Below are 18,771 nucleotides of genomic sequence, written 5' to 3'. Positions count from 1 at the left end.
GTGTTATTGAAATTAGATTAACATATACCTTACCATATCTCGTACTGATAATCATGTTCAACATTTACATATTGGCCAAAGAGGATGAATATTAGAGTCTTAAGAAAAAAAAAATTCAAAGAAAACTTAGAACAGAACAAAACATTTAAAAGGAGCTTATATAAAACATAGCAAAAACATTAGGAGACTTAGAACTGACCAGTGGTGATAATGTCTTCCATGTCCAGAGCAAGCAGTAAGAGAAACCCAATTCTACTCTGAGTCAAATGGCCAAAGGCTATTAAAATGGACTCTTCTGAAAGGACAGATCCTTGCCCCTTTAATTATCTGCTTTCTTAAGAAATAATTGGAAAGCTATTCAGAGCCTGGGGGCTCATTCCATACATTCACTATTTCTACTTCAGAAGGTTCCATGTGCTTGCTTGCAAGTTTATATCAGGGTAAATTCATTATCCCTGGGCTCAAGAAAGGTAGGAAAGGGTTGAGGAAAAGTCTACATCACATCCCTTACTTTAATCCCTGCCTTCCTATAAATGTGCTTCTTCTTTTATAGTTTGTGAAGCTCTAGGCAGAACTAGATTTTATCTTGTAGAAAAGTCTATGCAGAAATCCTAGGTCAAATGAAAAGGAACTGAAGTATTTCCCCAATTTCTAGTTATCCAGCATGGTTTATGGCATCTTCCTATCTTTGGCATAGAGGAAGAAAAAAAATCTGCTTCTTTGATAGGTGACATGAGTTTTTCCTAGAGGCATTATAGTATTGTGGCTAAGAGCATGTGCATGTATTGAAGATGACACTTTCTGTGTTTTAGTGAACCAAATACTTAAGACCTCTGAACTTTGTTTTTCTAAAATAAGAGTAATAATACTACCTTATTAGATGTTTGTGAGGTCTAAATAAGGTTATTATATATGGCACATAGTAAAATAGCCTTTATAATAAAAACTTGTCACTTTGTCTTCTCAGTAATTCCTTCTTCCAATTAAGGTTAGATTAGAAACAGACATTTATGGGACTATATCTCCCCAGGTTCTCACCTGCTGGCAAAATTGATTGGTCTGTAGCTGGCATGTGATGCAAGCAAGTTGCTCATACTCCTTACTACTGGGAAGAAACATGAGCTTCATTCTGCTATGCCTATTAAGTTTGGTCTGTGATCTTGAATCTGTTAGTAGTCATTGTCTCATCAAGTGAATGAGACATACACACAAGAAAGCCAAACTAAAGCATGAGTGGGTGTGGCTGGGAACAATGTGAAAGGCTTTACGATCATTTTCATTTTTGGTTCTAACTGAAGCTCTGTCTGCCCTTGGAATTACCAGTTATGTCATCCAGTAAGTCTCCCCAACCTTTTTGTTGCTTAAGCTAATTACACTGGGGATCTGTCTTTGACAGTTCTGACTAATATAATCAGGATCACTAAGCATTTTTGGGCTTCCTTGAAATCCTGTTGCAATCTTTGGCCACATTTTGGTGTAATTAGAAGGATTTTGAAAAAAATCTTCTCTTTCCTGGTTGTCATTTTTCTTCATCATAGTTGAGATTGGTTAGTAGAAAAACAAACACAAACAAAACCAAAAAAAAAAAAGAGAGGAAAAAACCTTTAATCTATAAACTGTATAAAATGCTTTAAAAATAAGGTTTTAGATTATATTACTCATCTCAAGAGTGAGCAAAATTGTTATGGTAATATGGTGTATCTTGTTAGATATCCTAGTTTCTGGCAACTAGCCAAGATTGGTATAAATAACTATTTTGCCACCAATGTGTAATTCTGGTAAAGTTAGTTAACCTCTTGAAACTTCAGTTTCCTTTTCTGTAAAATGTGTAATACATAGTCTTTAAAGTTGTTCGATGGAATAATTGAGAAAATACATGTGCATAGCTTAGCTAGTTTCTTGTGTAGACAATACCCTCAATAAATGGAAACTATTACCATTGTTCTTTCAAAAGGTCTTAGCCCATTCTGGCTTTATCAAGTCTCTCTCTCTCATTTTCTTTCTTTTCTATTTCTTAACAAGGATTTATTTTCCTCCTTTGGGGAATATACTTGTGTTTACCAAAAGCTGAATTCTGACTCTTCCTACTTGGTCCCTTCTTAATGAGATACTCTATCTCCTCTCTGGCTCATCTATTGCTTTTAAGCTGGGTTTGCTTGATCAAATGATTCTAATTTAATGTGGACTTAAAAATGAAACTCAGGCCAGCTGTACTGATTCGGAGTCTATGAAGCATCATTATTTTTAGGAGACTCTGTAGAGGTTAACATCATTATTTTGATTATGAATCACATACAGAACACTTTATTTCTGCAAAGAGCTTTGGCATCATTTCATAATTTAAAGTTAAAAGTGACTCAGTGGGGAATGTGTCACCCATTATAGATGGGAAAAGAAAAGCCAAAGGGAGTTAAACAATCGCAGAGCAAGTTTATCATTAACCAGAGCATCTGGGCATGGGTTCCCTAAAGACTGTGTCCCACCCATGACTGACCCAACCAGGGAGGTGAAAATTCAGACAACTGGATATCATCAGGTTGGCTGTCTCTCTCTTTTTTTTTTTTATTAACAGAAACAATCCAATTTGATTGTAATACAATAGTGACTTACTTGACAATAGTTCATAGGTTTAAGAAATTAAAGAAACTAGGTCATATTGATTTAAATAATGTTTTAAATTATTAAACTTAGTTAAAGTGTAATGATCTCCATCTATTAGTCAATCATTGCTACCTTGAATTTATTTTAGAATTGCAGCTTTCTCTATTTGCTCCTTGTCTGCCTGTAACTACTATTAATTACTCATAGTAAGATCAGTTCTATATAAACAATTATGAAATCTCAGATTATCATCTTGTTTTATGATACTCTATTTGCTCAAGTCATACTTTCAGAAAAGAGAGAACCCTGTAAAATTTAAAGGTCTGATTTTTAAAAAATCTATTCAGTGTGGTACATAGGCAAAGTTGAGGCAAATCAGAAAACTCTCTAAAGAGATCAAATATTTTCTTTAAGGAGTTAAAAAAATATTGCTCACCAGGAAAGCTTTCTCAAATCATGAGAATTATTTTCTTTTAATGTAACCTAAGTAAAGTTATACATTTCATTCATAAAATGGTATTACCTGATTGAATGTCAGGTGAGAGAAAATAGGTTTTCTTACAAATATTTATTTCACTGTTTTCAAACAAGAGAAAACCAAATCCAAACAGTATTATGTAGAAAGAGTAACAATCCTAAAAAGCTCAGGTGTAGGCTTCAGAATCAATTTGACCCAGGAGTCCAAATGCTATCATCAGGTGTTGGTTTCTCTGCATTTCTTCTTTCCTTCTTCACATGGTAACTCTAGCAGACTCAGGCTCATATTCTTTTGATACAAGTCCATCAGGGAGAGAAAGAGAGAGAGAGAGAGAACTTATATTTCTCTAATTATTTAAACATAAAGCCTTAGGTTTGCTTTTTGTTTTGTTATTCATTTTTGGATTGAATTGAATCACATAGCCAGCCCTGATCGTGGCAAATAGAATAGCAAATTAACTTTGACTTGAATTACATGTATCCAGTGGAGCTAAGGATGAGTTAGCCCCATAAACACCATACAAAATGAGGAAGGAAGAAGTGTTTCCTAAAGGAAATTAAAAAATATTGGACAGGAGGAACAACAGATGCTAATGAAAATGAGTAACAAGACAACTATTCCCACTGCCATTCATGAATTTGCGTAATTTACACAACAGTTTACAAAGAAACCACACAAGAATGATTCTGTTTTGTTCACTGACTTATTTATTTCAATAAATGCTGAATTCTAGAAAAAAGTCTGAGACTAAGGCATAGCCCCTTCTTAGGATAAGATTTCTATTAAAACTTCCATTTATTTCTCAGAGATAATGGCTCAAACTATCTTTTTTTTTTTTTTTTTTTAATGAACAGCCATAAAATATTTCAACTGAAAGCATGTATTCCAGAGGACAGCTGACTCCTCTATCTAGATAACTCTTTAAATGCTTTGTTTTCTCTTTATTCTTTCTGTAATGCTTCTTGGGATTTTACATTATATGATATCTGAGAGACCATTTCTAGTAGATCAAAACTTAATTCAAGGCAGCTAAATTAAATCACCCCAGTGATTCAGTTATTTCCCATGAAGACCTTCAGACCCCAAATTAAAAGGAGTCAACTTCGGTGCTTAATTGTTTTCACAGATTTTTTTTTCTCTATTGATTTAATTAAGGACTTTCCTTACTTGTGGGCTTGGAGGACTTTCATTATTTATTGAAATAACTTTATTTAAATTCAGGTTGGCCAACATGTCACACAGACCTAATAATTTTGTAGGAACAAGTTACTATGAAATATTGGAAAATGAAAATCCACTTGCTCTTGTCGGTGACAGTTAAAAGTATCTATTGATTTTTGTTAGTAGTCTCTCAAGTACCTAAGAGGAGGTAGCAATTCTAGGGAATCTGGAATGTAAGAGCCCAAAACCGTGGGCACAACTTTGGAGAAAGAAATTGGTTTTGGGAAGCTGACTTTTAAGTTTCTTTATAAGAACTGATTTTGTAACTTTTTAAATAAGATAGTTCATTTTCCTTACATTGGAGGAGGGTCTACAACCCTCACAGTTAGCTTTTCTAACTGCAACAGAAACAACCAGTCTCGATCATCTTCCTTCTGGAGCTTCCAGAGGATAAACTATGTTAAACATAGTCTGTTTAAAAGTGGACGATTTGTGGTTAGATAGATTGGGTTTTACGTCCCTGGTCTGCCACTCACTAGTGTGTAACACTGGTGGTTACATATCACCTCCAAATATCAGTGTTCACTTCTATGAAATGTGGAAAATGATATCATACCTTAGATTTGCTTATATGGAATCTTCTTAAATTTTTTTGAGGATCAAATGGGCATAGGCAATGCTCGATAATACATAAACATTGTTGTGTAATATATGTAAGATATAATTTTGTATAAAATAATATGGAGAAGGTGCATATTTTTATCTTGCATAGTGAAGGACAGGGGAAGACAGGGTGAAAAGAATAAGAGCAAAAAAAAAAAGGTGGATCAAAAAATTCAGGTTTTTGAAATTCAGATTAACCAAAATAAATAATATTTTAATGAAATATTTTAAAAATTCAAAATTAATGCAAATATGATGAACAAAATATATAAACGTCTAACAAAAAATGTAGTTCAGTGTGATACCCATATTATGGTGGCATAAAAATGTACGTCACATTTTCCTTCTTTTAACATCTAAAGTTCAACATCTATCCACAAAGTATCTCTGTGTGAGCTGTGGGATCTTGCACCATACACCAAGGGATCTAGGAAGAGTCTTGCCCACCTAGAGGAAGAGGCAATGCTGGCTATGTTCCTCTTACCCAATCCAATGTGTCCAAAGGTGTGTGTGTGTGTGTGTGTGTGTGTGTGTGTGTGTGTGTGTGTGTGTGTAGGCAGCACAGTTTAAAGAAAGCAGAGACTGGATATCCCTCCTTCAGGGAAAAAGGTAGAGTATTGCCAGATGCTGTATAAAAAAACATTATCTCTTTTCTGCAGCATCCAGGGCATTAAAGCAAGAGCTCCATGACTGGGTGCGGGGCTGGGGTGGGTGGGTGGGAAGACAGATAAGAATATCAGAGGACACTAAAGGGACAAGGTTTCTGCTGAGTGCATGCCCATGGGCCACTGGGATAACCTCATGTGAAGATGTCCCCAGTGGGCTAGTAGGCACCCTTAATGCCCTGAGTGCCAAACCTACTTTTCCCACTCTGTGGTTGGCTCCTTGTGCATGCTGCTAGGGTATCAGTGAGAACAAGAGCAGGTAGACAGAGAGTGCATACAGAATGCAGACAGGGTTTGTGGGCAAGGGAGAAACTTTTGGGAAAACCAAAAGGAGGTTACCAATAGCTAGCCTGGCACATTCCAAAATTGACAAAAGACACACAAGGTTAAGAATTTTGTCATAAAGGGAGCAAGAATCATGGGACAAGTGTATCCAAACAAGGTTCAAAAAAGCCCCAGAATATGATCAGGACCAAAATAATACTTCTGACCTGAAGGCAGCTAGTAAAGATTAGAGGAAGTGACTGCTAGGTCAAATATGAAAACAGCAATGAAAAACTTCAAGGAACATGAAGAATCAGAAAAACACGACATCACAGAATATAATCCCCTAGTATTCAAACTCAAAGGTGGGAGAAATCTATGACTTACCTGTTAAAGAATTCAAAAGAGTAACTTTGAGGAAACTTAATGAGCTTTAAGAAAACAGAAAGAGTTTTTAAAAATCAGAAAAATGATACATGAACAAAATGAGAAATTTACCACAGACATAGAATCATTAAAAGGAAGCAAATAGAAATTCCAGAACTGCATATTTCAATTAATAAAATTTAAAAAATGCAACAGAGAATATAAATATCAGAATAAATGGGCAGAAAACAGAATCAATGAGTTAGAAGATAGGAACTTTGAAATAATCCCATCAAAGTAGAACTAAGAAAACATAATGAAGAACAAAGAAAGTCAATGTTATCTATATGATAGCATCAAAATAACCAATATAAGAATAATTGGAATTCCAGAAGTTGAAAAGAGGGAAAAGGGAGTAGAAATAATTTAAATAATTTAATTATTTAAATTATTATTTAAATAAATAATGGCTGAGAACTTCCTAAACCTGAAGAGTGACTTGAACATTCAGGTCCATGAATTAATAAGTCATTCCATTATTTTGATTCAGGACAATCTTCTCAAAGACACAGTATAATGAAACTGTAAAAAATCAAAGACAAAGAGAGAATACTAAAAGCAGCAACAGATAAAAGGATTGAAAACTATAAAGAACGCTCACTGAGCTATCAGCAAGTTTCTCAGCAGAAAAATTACAGGATAGGAGACAGTGGCATGATGTATTTAAAGCTGAAATAGAAAAAAAATTGCACGCCACGAATACTCTATTGGCAAAGTTATCTTTCATAAATAAAGGGTAAATAGACTTTCCCTAAAAAAACAAAAGCAGAGGGAGTTCACCACTAGACCTGCCTTACAAGAAATGCTAGAAGTTTTTCAAGCTAAAATTAAAAAATGCTAATTAGTAACTCGAAACCATACAAAAATATGCAACATACTGGTAAAGGCAAATACATAATCAGATACGGAAAAATCTAATTCTGTAATATATGATGCATTAACTACTTAACTCTATTATAAAGCTTAAAGAAAAAGAGTAGTAAAATAACTATAACTATTATAATTTCTTAACAAATAGATAATATAAAAAGAGAACTTAAAGAGATGTGACATTAAAACATAAAAGTGGGGCATAAAGGAGTAGAAATTTTTTGTATGCAATTGAAGGTATGTCATTATCAGCCTTAAATGGACTGTTATATTTATAAAACGTTTTATGTAAGCCTCATGGTAATCACAAAGCAAAAAACCTATAGTAGATTTATAAAAGATGAAGAGAAGGAAAGGAATTGAGGTATATAACTATAGATAAATATTGATTGACAAAGGCAGGCAACAAGAGAGGCTAAAAGAAACAATGGAACTACAAAGTGGCCAGAAAATAATAGAATGACACTAGTAAGTTCTTACATAGCAATAAATCTTCTAAATGTAAATAGATTGAATTCTCTAATCAAAAGGCAAGGGTGGCTGCACAAATAAAAAGAAAACAAGACTCGACTATATGCTGCCTGCAAGCAACTCACTTCAGTTTGAGGATACACACTCAGGATCAAAGTGAAGGGGTGGATGTATATATTCTATGCAAGTAGAAACCAAAAGAAAGAAGGGGTAACTATATTTATATTAGACAAAATATTCTTTAAGCCAAAAATGGTAACAAGAGACAAAGAAGGTCATTATGTAATGATAAAGGAGGACGATTCATCAAAAAGATAGAACAATTATAAATAAAATATATACTCATGCAACATTGGCATAAACAAATATTTTAATCGAATACCTATAAATCTGAAGAAAGAAATAGAGAATAATACAATAATAGTAGGAGACTTAAGAAGATCACTTTCAGCAATGGATAGATCATCCAGACAGAAAATCAGTAATGAAACATTCAACTTGAATTATACTTTAAATCAAATAAACCTAACAGACATATATAGAATATTCCATCTAACAGCAGTAGAATACATGTTCTCAAGTGTACACAAGACATTCTCTAGGATAGATCATATAATGGACCACACAATAAATCTTAGCAAATTTAAGAAGATTTAAATCATACTAAGTATCTTTTTCAATTGCAATAGAAATCAATAACAAGAAGAAAACTAGAAAATTTACAAGCATGTGGAAACAAAGCAATACATTCTGAACAACCAATGAGTCAAATAAAAAATTAAAAAGGGAATCAAAAATATCTTAAACAAATGAAAATGGAAGCACAACATACCAAAACCTATGAGATATTGCGGAAGTACTTATTAGAGAAAACATCATAGAGATAAATGCATCTATCAAGAAAAAAGAAATATTTTAATAAACAACCTAACTATATATCTCAAAGAACTAGAAGAAGAACTAAACCCAAGTTTGCAGAGGGAAATAAGAAGGATCAGGTGGAAATTAAAAAAAAAAAAAATAGAGACCAGAAAAGCCATAGAAAATGCCAATGAAACTGAGAAGTTTTTTGAAAAAGATGAAAACAAATTGATAAAACTTTAGGTAGACTAAGGAAAGTGAGAGAGATAAAGACGGAAGGAGTGAGCAAGGGAAAGAGAGAGAGAGAAGCCTCAATACAATCAGAAATAAAGAGGAGACACTACTGATACCACAGAAAAACATATTATAACAGACAACTATGAACGGTTATATGTCAATAAATTGGATAGCTTAGAAGAAATAGATAAACTCTTAGAAACATACAACTTTCTAGCCCTGAATCATGAAGAAATAGAAAATCTAAATAGAGCAACAATGGGTAAAGAATCATAATCCTCTCAAAGCAGAAAAGCTCAGGAAAATATGGTTTTACTGGTGAATTCTACTAAGCATTTAAGAAGGATCAATGCCAACCTTTCTCAAACTCTTTCACAAATGTAAAAGGAGGAATCACCCTCAAACTCACTTTATAAGGTCAGCATTACTCTGATACTAAAGTCAAATAAGGAAAATACAAAAAAAAAAAAAGAAGAAGAAAAAAGAGAAACTGTAGGCCCAATATTCCTGATGAATATAGATGCAAAAGTATTCAACAAGATATTAGCAAACTAAATCAATAGTACATTAAAAGGATCGTACACCATGATCAAGTAGGATTTATCCCTGGGATGCAAGGATGGTTCAACATTCTCAAATCAAGAAATGTGATATACTACATTAATATAATAAAATAAAAATGATATGATCATCTCAATAGATAAAAACAGCACTTGACAAAATACATCATTTTATGATAAAAGTCTCAACAAATTGGGTACAGTAGTAACATACCACAACATCATAAAAACCATACACATACAACAAATCCACAGCTAACATTGTACTCAAGAGTAAAAGATTTAAAGTTTTTTCTTTAAGATCAGCAATAATACATAGTACTCAAAATTTTAGATCGAGCAGTCAGACAAAAATAAATAAAAGTCATGGGGATCAGAATAGAAGTAAAATGTTCTTTGCAGATAATTTGATCTTATATTTATAAAACTCTAAAGACTCAATCAGAAAACTTAGAACTAATCAATAAATTCAGTATAGTTGCAGGATATAAAATCAATATACAGAAACCTGTACACTAACCATGAAGTATCTAAATAAAAAAAAAAATTTATTCACAATAATATCAGAAAAATTAAAATGCTTAGGGATAAATTTAGCCAAGGTAGTAAAAAATTTGTACAATGAAATCTATAAGGCTTTGATGAAAGAAATTGAAGAGTACACAAACGGAAAGATATCATGGTGTTCATGAATCAGAAGAATTAATGTTATTATAATGCCCAAACTACTCAGCACTACATGTAGAATCATTACAATCACTATCAAAATTCAAATGACTTTTTTTTTTTTATTGTAACAGAAACAGAAAAAAATCTTAAAATGTGCTTGGAATCAAGACTCCAAATAGCCAAAGCAATCCTGAGAAAGAACACATTTGGAAATATCACTCTTCCTGATTTCAAAGTATACTACAAAGCTGTAGTAATCAAAATGGTATGGTACTGGGGGAAAAAATAGACATATAGACTAAAGGAACAGAAGAGAGACCCTAGAAATAAATCCCTGCATATATGGTCAACTACTATTTGACAAGGAAACTAAGAATATTCAATGGAAGAATAGTCTCTTCAAAAAATGGTGTCAAAAAAAAAAACTGGATAACCACATGCAAAAAAATGAGATCAGACACTTATTTTGCAACACTCACAAAAATTAACTCATGATGGATTAAAAAGGTAAGACAAGTTTTGAAAACTCTATAACTCCTAGAAGAAAACATAGGAAAAATGCTGTTCGACACTGGTCTTGGCAAGAATTTTTTTGATATGACACCAAATGTACAAGCAACAAAAACCAAAAAATCAGCAAGTGGGACTACATCAAACTGAAAAGCATCTTCACAGCAAAAGAAACAACCAACAAAATGAAAGGCAACCTATAGAATGGGGGAAAATGTTTTCAAATCATATCTGATAAGGGATTAATATCCAAAATATATCAAGAACTCATACATTTTAATAATTAAAAAAATCAAACAACTGATTAAAAAATGGTCAGAGGAAACTGAATAGACATTTTTTTCCAAAAGACATACAAATGGTCAACTGGTAAACAAAAAGATGCTCAGCATTACTAATTATCAGGAAAATGTAATCAACATCATGAAATATCTCCTCACATGACAAATTAGTTCAGCTACTGTGGAAAATAAGATGGAGTTTCCTCAAATTATTAAAAATAGAACTACTGTTTAATCAAGCAATTCTACCTATGGGTATGTATCTAAAGGAAATGAAATGAAGATATTGAAAGCATGACTGTCCTCATATGTTTATTGCAGCATTATTCACAATAGCTAAGATATGGAAACAACTTAAGTATCCAACAAGAGATGAATGGATAAAGAAAATGTGATTGATGTATATACACGCAGTAGAATATTATCCAGCTATGGAAAGAAGGAAACTCTGCTCTTTGTGACAATATGGATTAATGTTGAGGAAATTATGCTAAATTAGATTAGTCAGACAGAGAAAGACAAATACTACATGATCTCAAATATGAAATCTATAGAAGCAGAACTTGTAGAAAGAGAGAGTAAGGTGGTGGTTACCAGGAGCTGCGAGGTGTGGGAAAGGGAAAGCTGTTGGTCGAAGGGTATGAACTTGTAGTTAGAAGATGAATAAATTCTGAAGAGCTAATGCACAGCATTGTAATTACAGTTTACAACATGGTATTATATACTTTTATATATAAATAGTATTTTTATAGTATTATATACTTTAAAATTATTAAGAGACTATGTGTTAAATGCTCTTGCCACAAAAAAATAAATTATAATCATGTGACATAGAAGTATTAGATAATGGTACTATGGTAATCATTATGCAATATATAAATGTATCAGATCAACGTGTTGTATACCTCCAACTCACACAAGGTTATATGTCAATTACATCTCGATAAAAAAGAGGAAAAAAATCAAAAGATGCCAGGAAAAGAAAAAAAGATGATGTCCACTCCTGAGCTGGCCTGGTGTCAAGCCTCACTTGCCTCACCCTCCTCCCATCCCTGCTGAAAAAGTTTCACAGAGGAAGCAAATACCTATTCTGGTAATGGAAGAAAGGATAAAGTAGAGATTCGTAGGTAGACAAAAGGGTAATGGAAAGTCCACCGAACACAGATTGTGCAAAGATACACTGCACACACTATGAATATCATCATCAAAATAAAGAATTATATACTAAAGTGTACCAATTAGAATAGTTGAGAAGATGCTGGAGGGAGAGACAAAGGCCAGATAATGCTGAGAGTCTTATATGCCATGCCAAATATCAAGGCTCAAGGCTTTATTTGGTGAGGTGTGAGAGAAATAAGCCATTGACTACCTTCATTTAAGATGCTTTGGAGTAATATTATTAAAAGTTCTTTGTACAGGCTGTATTACTGAGATCTTTAATGTATTTGTTATTGTAAGAAAGACGATGTTTGTTTATTTTTTTTAATAGCATAAAAATGAAGTAAGAAAAAAGTGCTTACATATAATTATCAGTCAATATATGCTAGTTATTGACATCATCAGCAACATCACTGTTATAATTATTTTTTCAGATTATTTTCCTCTATGCATCTCATTTTAAAGATAAGAAAATTAGGTTGACTAAGTTGCCCAGGGTTGCAGACTCTGGGAACCAGTTCGGGTAGTCTCCTATCTGCAATCCTTGTCTTACATTTTATAATTTCAACTGAAACTCCTTAAGTCACATCAGGCACATCCCAAAACCAACTACTAAAATATCAACTTCCAGAATTCCCACTTCAATTTCTCTTGTTTTCTGCCAATTGTTCTGGGCAAACCACTGAACCTTCATATGCATAAACTATTGTATCTCTAAAAATGTTTACTCTTTAATTCTAAGAGGTTTACTTCATGTTTAAAAAAATGTTTTTGTATTTTTGACTAAACAATGCATATACGATTAAAATTTTATGACAATGACAAATGCATAAATATCTCTTTTAAGCAAGGCGTGGGTTACATAGAGAAAAAGGCTTGTCTCCTTCTGCTACAACTACGAGGTAGGAAATTTTAGAACACTCTATTTATGAAAATGTAAGGCTCTCTCCAGTTGGCTCAACAGATTCAGCCTCTGGAGGAATTGAGATACATAGACATATTAAATAATGTGGGTGTAAGTGGTACTTCACTTTTATTCCTTTGTTCTGGAAGGTGTTATAAATTAAATCCTTAACTGCAGGGATTTGTCAGGTGACTCCCCTGAGCTATACTTATCACCTCACCTGGAGTATCGACCAAATCCAATAACATTTAACAGTTCATACTGAGATCATTTTCAAAGGCATAAATATGTACAGATGAAACCCCACAGCATGGCCATGGAACACATAGAAACCAAGTACTGTATGAGATGTGCAGAATGCAGCTCTCACGGAGAAGAGATCAATTTATTCCATCAACTACAATGAAGAGGCCAGAGATTAAAACTAGTAAGTGGTAGAGGCAGAAATCTGGGTCATTACATAAATTCTTAATCCTTTTTTCTTGAAGGTTTGGCTTTTCATCAATTTATCTCAAAGCAGCATCTTATTCAGTGTTTGTAATTGCCTGATTCTGCACAGATATTTTCCCTTTAGGAGTACTGACATTTTGAACAGATTTCTTTTTTTCTGTTTTAAAGATAAAATAATAAGAAGAGAAATTAAATAATTTCCCCCATAATCCCAAAACAAGTCTTTTATGCTGCAATTGAAACTTCCAGGCTTCTCATAGGAATTTTGTATCTCTAGAATTCATGTGCAAGAGACATTTTACAGTGCAGTTGAGAAAGAAATGGAAGCAAAAAAGAGACCCATGTGGGACACATGCTCAAGAATGTATTTCATTGTAGGAGGCAATTGTCCAATTAGCAAGAGCACCCACTTGTGTTGAATTTCAACCCAGACTTTACAATACTGGGGATTATCTTGACAAGGGTGCTAAGGAAAAAAGCTTGATATTTCCAACTGCTCAGGGTACCTATTACTGAACTTGCAAGAGGATGACAATAATTAAAGTAAAAGTAATGTTAACTGGAAGGTAGTTAGTACTTATTTTCTGGACACTTTGCCAAATACATTGCATAGAGTATGTCATGTGATCCCCATGACAACCATAGGATGTATTCAGTATAATTATCATCATTTGACAGGTGAAGAAACTGAGTCTTAGAAAGATATACAACTTCAGTATGATTATAAGCAAGCAGAAGATGCGTTGTGAACTCCAAAATTTTGACATGAAATCTACGCACTTAGTCATAACTTTCCAAAGATTTCCAAGACTATTGAATATGGATTGAATTGGAGATTCATAATCCATTTATCCCTATTTAAAAAGTGGACCTTAATAATTTGATGGCTATTCCTCAAATTCTATAGTGATTTTTAATTAAATTCAATGTATAAAACCAATATACAGTTGTAAATATTAGAAGTACTAGGGGTACTGAAGTAGGACTAGTGAATTTAGCTTCTGCCAGGATGTCCTGAATTATAACACGGTATTCAGAATTCTACTTGCAAAAATGTATCCCACCCCAAATGGTCATTGAGGTAAAAACATGCAAAACAAGGCAAAGGAAGGCAAACAAAAATTTAAATTGGACTCGAGCTCTAAACCCTTAAAAAGAATTCTAGTTGGCTAGATTAGAAAGTAGAGATATAAATACCTCCACACAAATTTAAATGTGTATCTCAGGATTTAGCTAATTTGATATGTGTTTTTGAACTAGCTAGTAGTAACAGATGTAATTCCAGGGTGATTACATAAGAATCACAATGGGATTCTTAAAAACACAATTTATAGGGCTAAATCCTGGGCAGCGGGGAGGATAATTCAGAATTTCTGAGATAGGGCATAGATAAACTCTTTTTCTTTTTTAAAGCTCCCTGGAAATTTTGGTGTTGAGCTGTTTGGGAACCACTACTGAGAATCTTTTATCAGGTACGGTGGCTTCATCCCCAGCATAAATGGCTGAATCGGTATAGCAGAACTTCTAGTGGGTGATGTGCCCTGCACTTGTTCCTGTCACATTCACATCCCTGAAATGGGCTAAGAGATGTGTGTGTGTTGGAGGGAAGAGAAATCCTTCAATATATTGACTCCTATTTTGAGCAACATTTTGTGCTAGGATCCATTAACAACAACAACGATAATTAAAATGCAAGGAAAACAGAAATACCATAAGTGAGACAAATCCATTAAAATCTCTGGGGCTTTCAAGAGAACTGATTTTCATTTGAGAGATGAAATAAATGTTCATCTTCAAAAGAGATGTTTTCCAATGCATTTGAGAAAGGAATGGAAGCAAAATAAGAGACACATACGCCTGAGTTTAGTTCACTATAGGAGGCAATGACTCTTTGAATAAGCAGCGTGTGCTTTAAGAACTGGTGAATTTCACCCTCAGACTTTTCCAGTACCGGGAATTAACTGCTTCAGGAAGAAAGTAGCCTATAAATTGAGTCTTTAAAGATGATGTGTGTGAAAGAGAAAGGGGTTCATATTTAAATTCTGTATTACAAATATAGAAAATGTGGATGGTTAAATGTTTTATCCTGAAAATAGAATTTAAGAATTTAAGCATCCTAAGCATTTTCCATTAATTTTATTAATGTTAACATAAATCACATTAAATGAGTCTTTTTTTAAAAATAGAAATATTTAAGGAGAAAATATGCTCTTTAATTGGTACTAAAAATATGAAAGGCTTTGGAAAATACACAAATTTACCCAGTATTAATTCTCCGCATTGTCTAAAAATTAACAGTAGCTGTATTACTCACTCTCATTATGCAATCCTTAAAAAGAAAATGATGGCTTTTTTATTATTATATACTGAAGCAATGTGATAAGTTTTCCTGAATGAAGACATGCAAAGAAAAACCAGTCATACTTTTGTTTACTACTTGAAGAGCAGGCGGGTTTTAGAATTCCCTTTGCAAAAAATTCTCCCTAGGAATCTCAGACCTCTTCTCTCCATGGGCTGCAAATTTCTGATGCACAGTGGGCTTTGAATGAAGAGAACAGTGCTCTTCTAGGAGTCACTTCACCACTCAGCAGTTCCAGAAGACTCACCGGAGGCTTCCAAGCTTACATTAAACTTCTAGGGATCCCCTAAATTTTAGTAATTAATGTCATTATTTTTATTTTCTGCTCTCCAAGTTAATTTGACTCCTTCGAAGTTTTCACTCCTGTTTTATGAAGTCTCCCCTTTCAGCTTAATGGCCTCTGGAACCGTTTACCTCCATCATCTTTCTCTTTTTCATTTTATTTGATACCCTATGTTCTCCTCTTTTCCTTGCTTATTGTTTTTAAAACCTACATTCACTTAGCCAGAGATCAAATTTTAGCTTAATCCGTCTTCTCTCCCATCCTTTACTCACTCCAATATAAATTGAACTGCTACCAGCCATGGGAAAATCATGTGTGTTCATATATTCTTTTCTCTTCAGATTAATATTTCTTATGTTTAGATTACTTAAGTGTTTTATAAAATGCTCACCTAACTCACTTTCTCCTGTGAACACATTATCCATTATTCAGGCCTCCTCTAAAACACTCCCCATAAGTAAGTACTGTGGCCTTAGGGGTTCTTCCTCCAGTGTTTAAATTTTAGCATTTCACTCATTTCATTAGACTTCATGACTTTAACATTTTATACTCTGTGTGTATATAATTTTTTATGATTTACAATATATTATTATGATAAATTATTTATCTTCCTCAATTTTCACACAGAAAAACTGAGGCTAAGTGAGCTGTCCCAAATTGTCAGCTTACTAAGTGGTACCTGTAACATTTAGACTTGAGTGTTTTAACTGCAAGTTCTGTACATTTACTTCGATTCCAAAATGTTGCATTATCCGTTCAGTGTCCTATTTTTATTTTCTTTTATTTTAAATTAGAATATAAGTTCTCCGACAGGAGTAATCATGTCTCCAAATTATTCTAGGAAAAAAAAAAAACTAAGCAGGAGCACATTTTCTACAACTACTTGCCGATTAACTGGTTAATTCCAATAAAGTATAATTTCATTTTCCTCATATAATAGTTTCCATTTTATCAAATATGCCCATTAAAAGTTCTGTCTTCTTCTTTAGTTTCAGAAGAGGAAAACATGTACTTGTTTCCAAATATAATGAGAAAGGTAAATATTTTTTGTTTGGCTTAAAGATTTGGCCCAGGATTCGATTTTGCATGATAGTCCCCAGTCTGTTTGGAAAACCACATAGGAAGATCAGACCAGTAGATGGCTCTCTAATTCTTGAATTATAAAGGAGACTCGAGCTAATACATATGACTTCTGGTGAACAGATTTGATTTGATTGCACCAACGACAGGAATAAACTTTGTGCAGACTTGCTGAAACGGGACACTTTTATGTTATTTTGTCATGTAGCTTAAAATGGGAAAGCTATTCTTGACCCTTCTCGTCCTTGACAAGTCCCGCAGATTGTTGAAGGAGTCAGCTCCAGCAAGAAAGATGATTTGTTCTCTCTGGATAGAGCACCGGCTTCATCAGCGCAGAGAAAGTTTCTCCCCAGAATCCGAGTTACCAGGAGAACCAGAACTAATAGTAAAAAATCAGGACAGTTCTCTTGGTTAGGTGGCACAAAGCTGCCAGTCACTTCGTGGCCTCTGATGTACATGCAAACGTGTAGAATCTATTTATTTTTACTAAGATGGAGATGGAATATGGGGAATTTAGAAACATGAGCTACAGAGAAAAATAGTATCAATTTATCCTTACCGGATATCATTATGCTTTTTGTGTTTTAATATGAAAAAGTTTGAAAACAGAGAAATTAATGATTTTAAAGTATTGGTCAAATTCTACTCCAGCACTAAAAAGAAAGGAAAAAACATCACATTTATCAACATGTGCATGACTGTGTCTATATAAACATGTGTGTGTGTGTGAACAAATTTCCATACCTTTAAAGGCAATTTCTTCTCTTGTTAAAAAGTCAGTATAGCTCTGTTACATGTTGTAAATGCAACTGCTCTTTTTCAGAAGCCAAGTTTTAGAAATCCTCCAAATGATCCTGGCAGAAGATAAATGTGTGTCCTGTCAGAGCTTACTCCTGTGTTTTGAGACATGGTTCATTTCAATATCACTTCTTACAAATAGGACAGGAAAAGGCTAAGTGCTATCTTCAGAAGAATCTGCATCAATAGAGTAAAAATTCCTGAGTATAGCTTATAATGGGTTGAGTGTGGAATTAATATATAGCTTTTGCTTTCCCAGTAACTTTATGCTAAGTCGGGACTCTGAACACATATGACTTGAATGAAAGTATCATTATGCATATTTGAGGTTTGGAGTGACACAGTCAACCAACCATTTATACAGATAATTTCAGTGGCTCGGACACAGCAGTGTTATTTCACGTAGCTCACCACCCTCATAGGGTTTGCATAGGATATGAATGATTACAATAAGCCATCCCCAATTATTCTCATGCAAGTTGAGGTTCTCAACTGTGCCAGGCTTCTCTAGGGTGAAGGAATCTGATCTTAAGCATGAGCGGACACAGAAGGGTATCAAGATACTGCTCTTTGAGCAGAGCTCACACAGCCTAGGCTCCCAGCCTAAAATTCCAAAAGCTCAAGTCTTGTATTTGGCTCCCTTAACCACTGAGATTGTGAGCATGGAAATAAGCCACCGTGTGCAACCGTTTGTCAAATTTCAAATCTATGAAATGTGAAAAGGAAGAGTACTTATCGCAAATAAAATATTCCATAGTAAGCATAATAATTTTCACAAAACCCTTAACCCTTTGTAGGAAAGGGCGTCTCTATTTTCATTCTTATGTTTTACTTTTTACTATTGTCATATTGATCGTATTTACGCAAATGAATCGATAAGCCCAACTTCGTCAGTCTTCTGATTATTTCTACACAGGGGATTTGATAAACGGTCATTGAATTTCTAGAATACCAGGTGTCACGTAGATATAATGGACTTTCTTCATGCTTGAACTTCCCTGACTACTCAAGGTGGATGGGAA

This window comes from Rousettus aegyptiacus, unplaced genomic scaffold (assembly GCF_014176215.1).
Source record: "Rousettus aegyptiacus isolate mRouAeg1 unplaced genomic scaffold, mRouAeg1.p scaffold_m13_p_3, whole genome shotgun sequence".
NCBI lineage: Eukaryota > Metazoa > Chordata > Mammalia > Chiroptera > Pteropodidae > Rousettus > Rousettus aegyptiacus.
Note: the sequence above shows the minus strand (reverse complement) of the source record.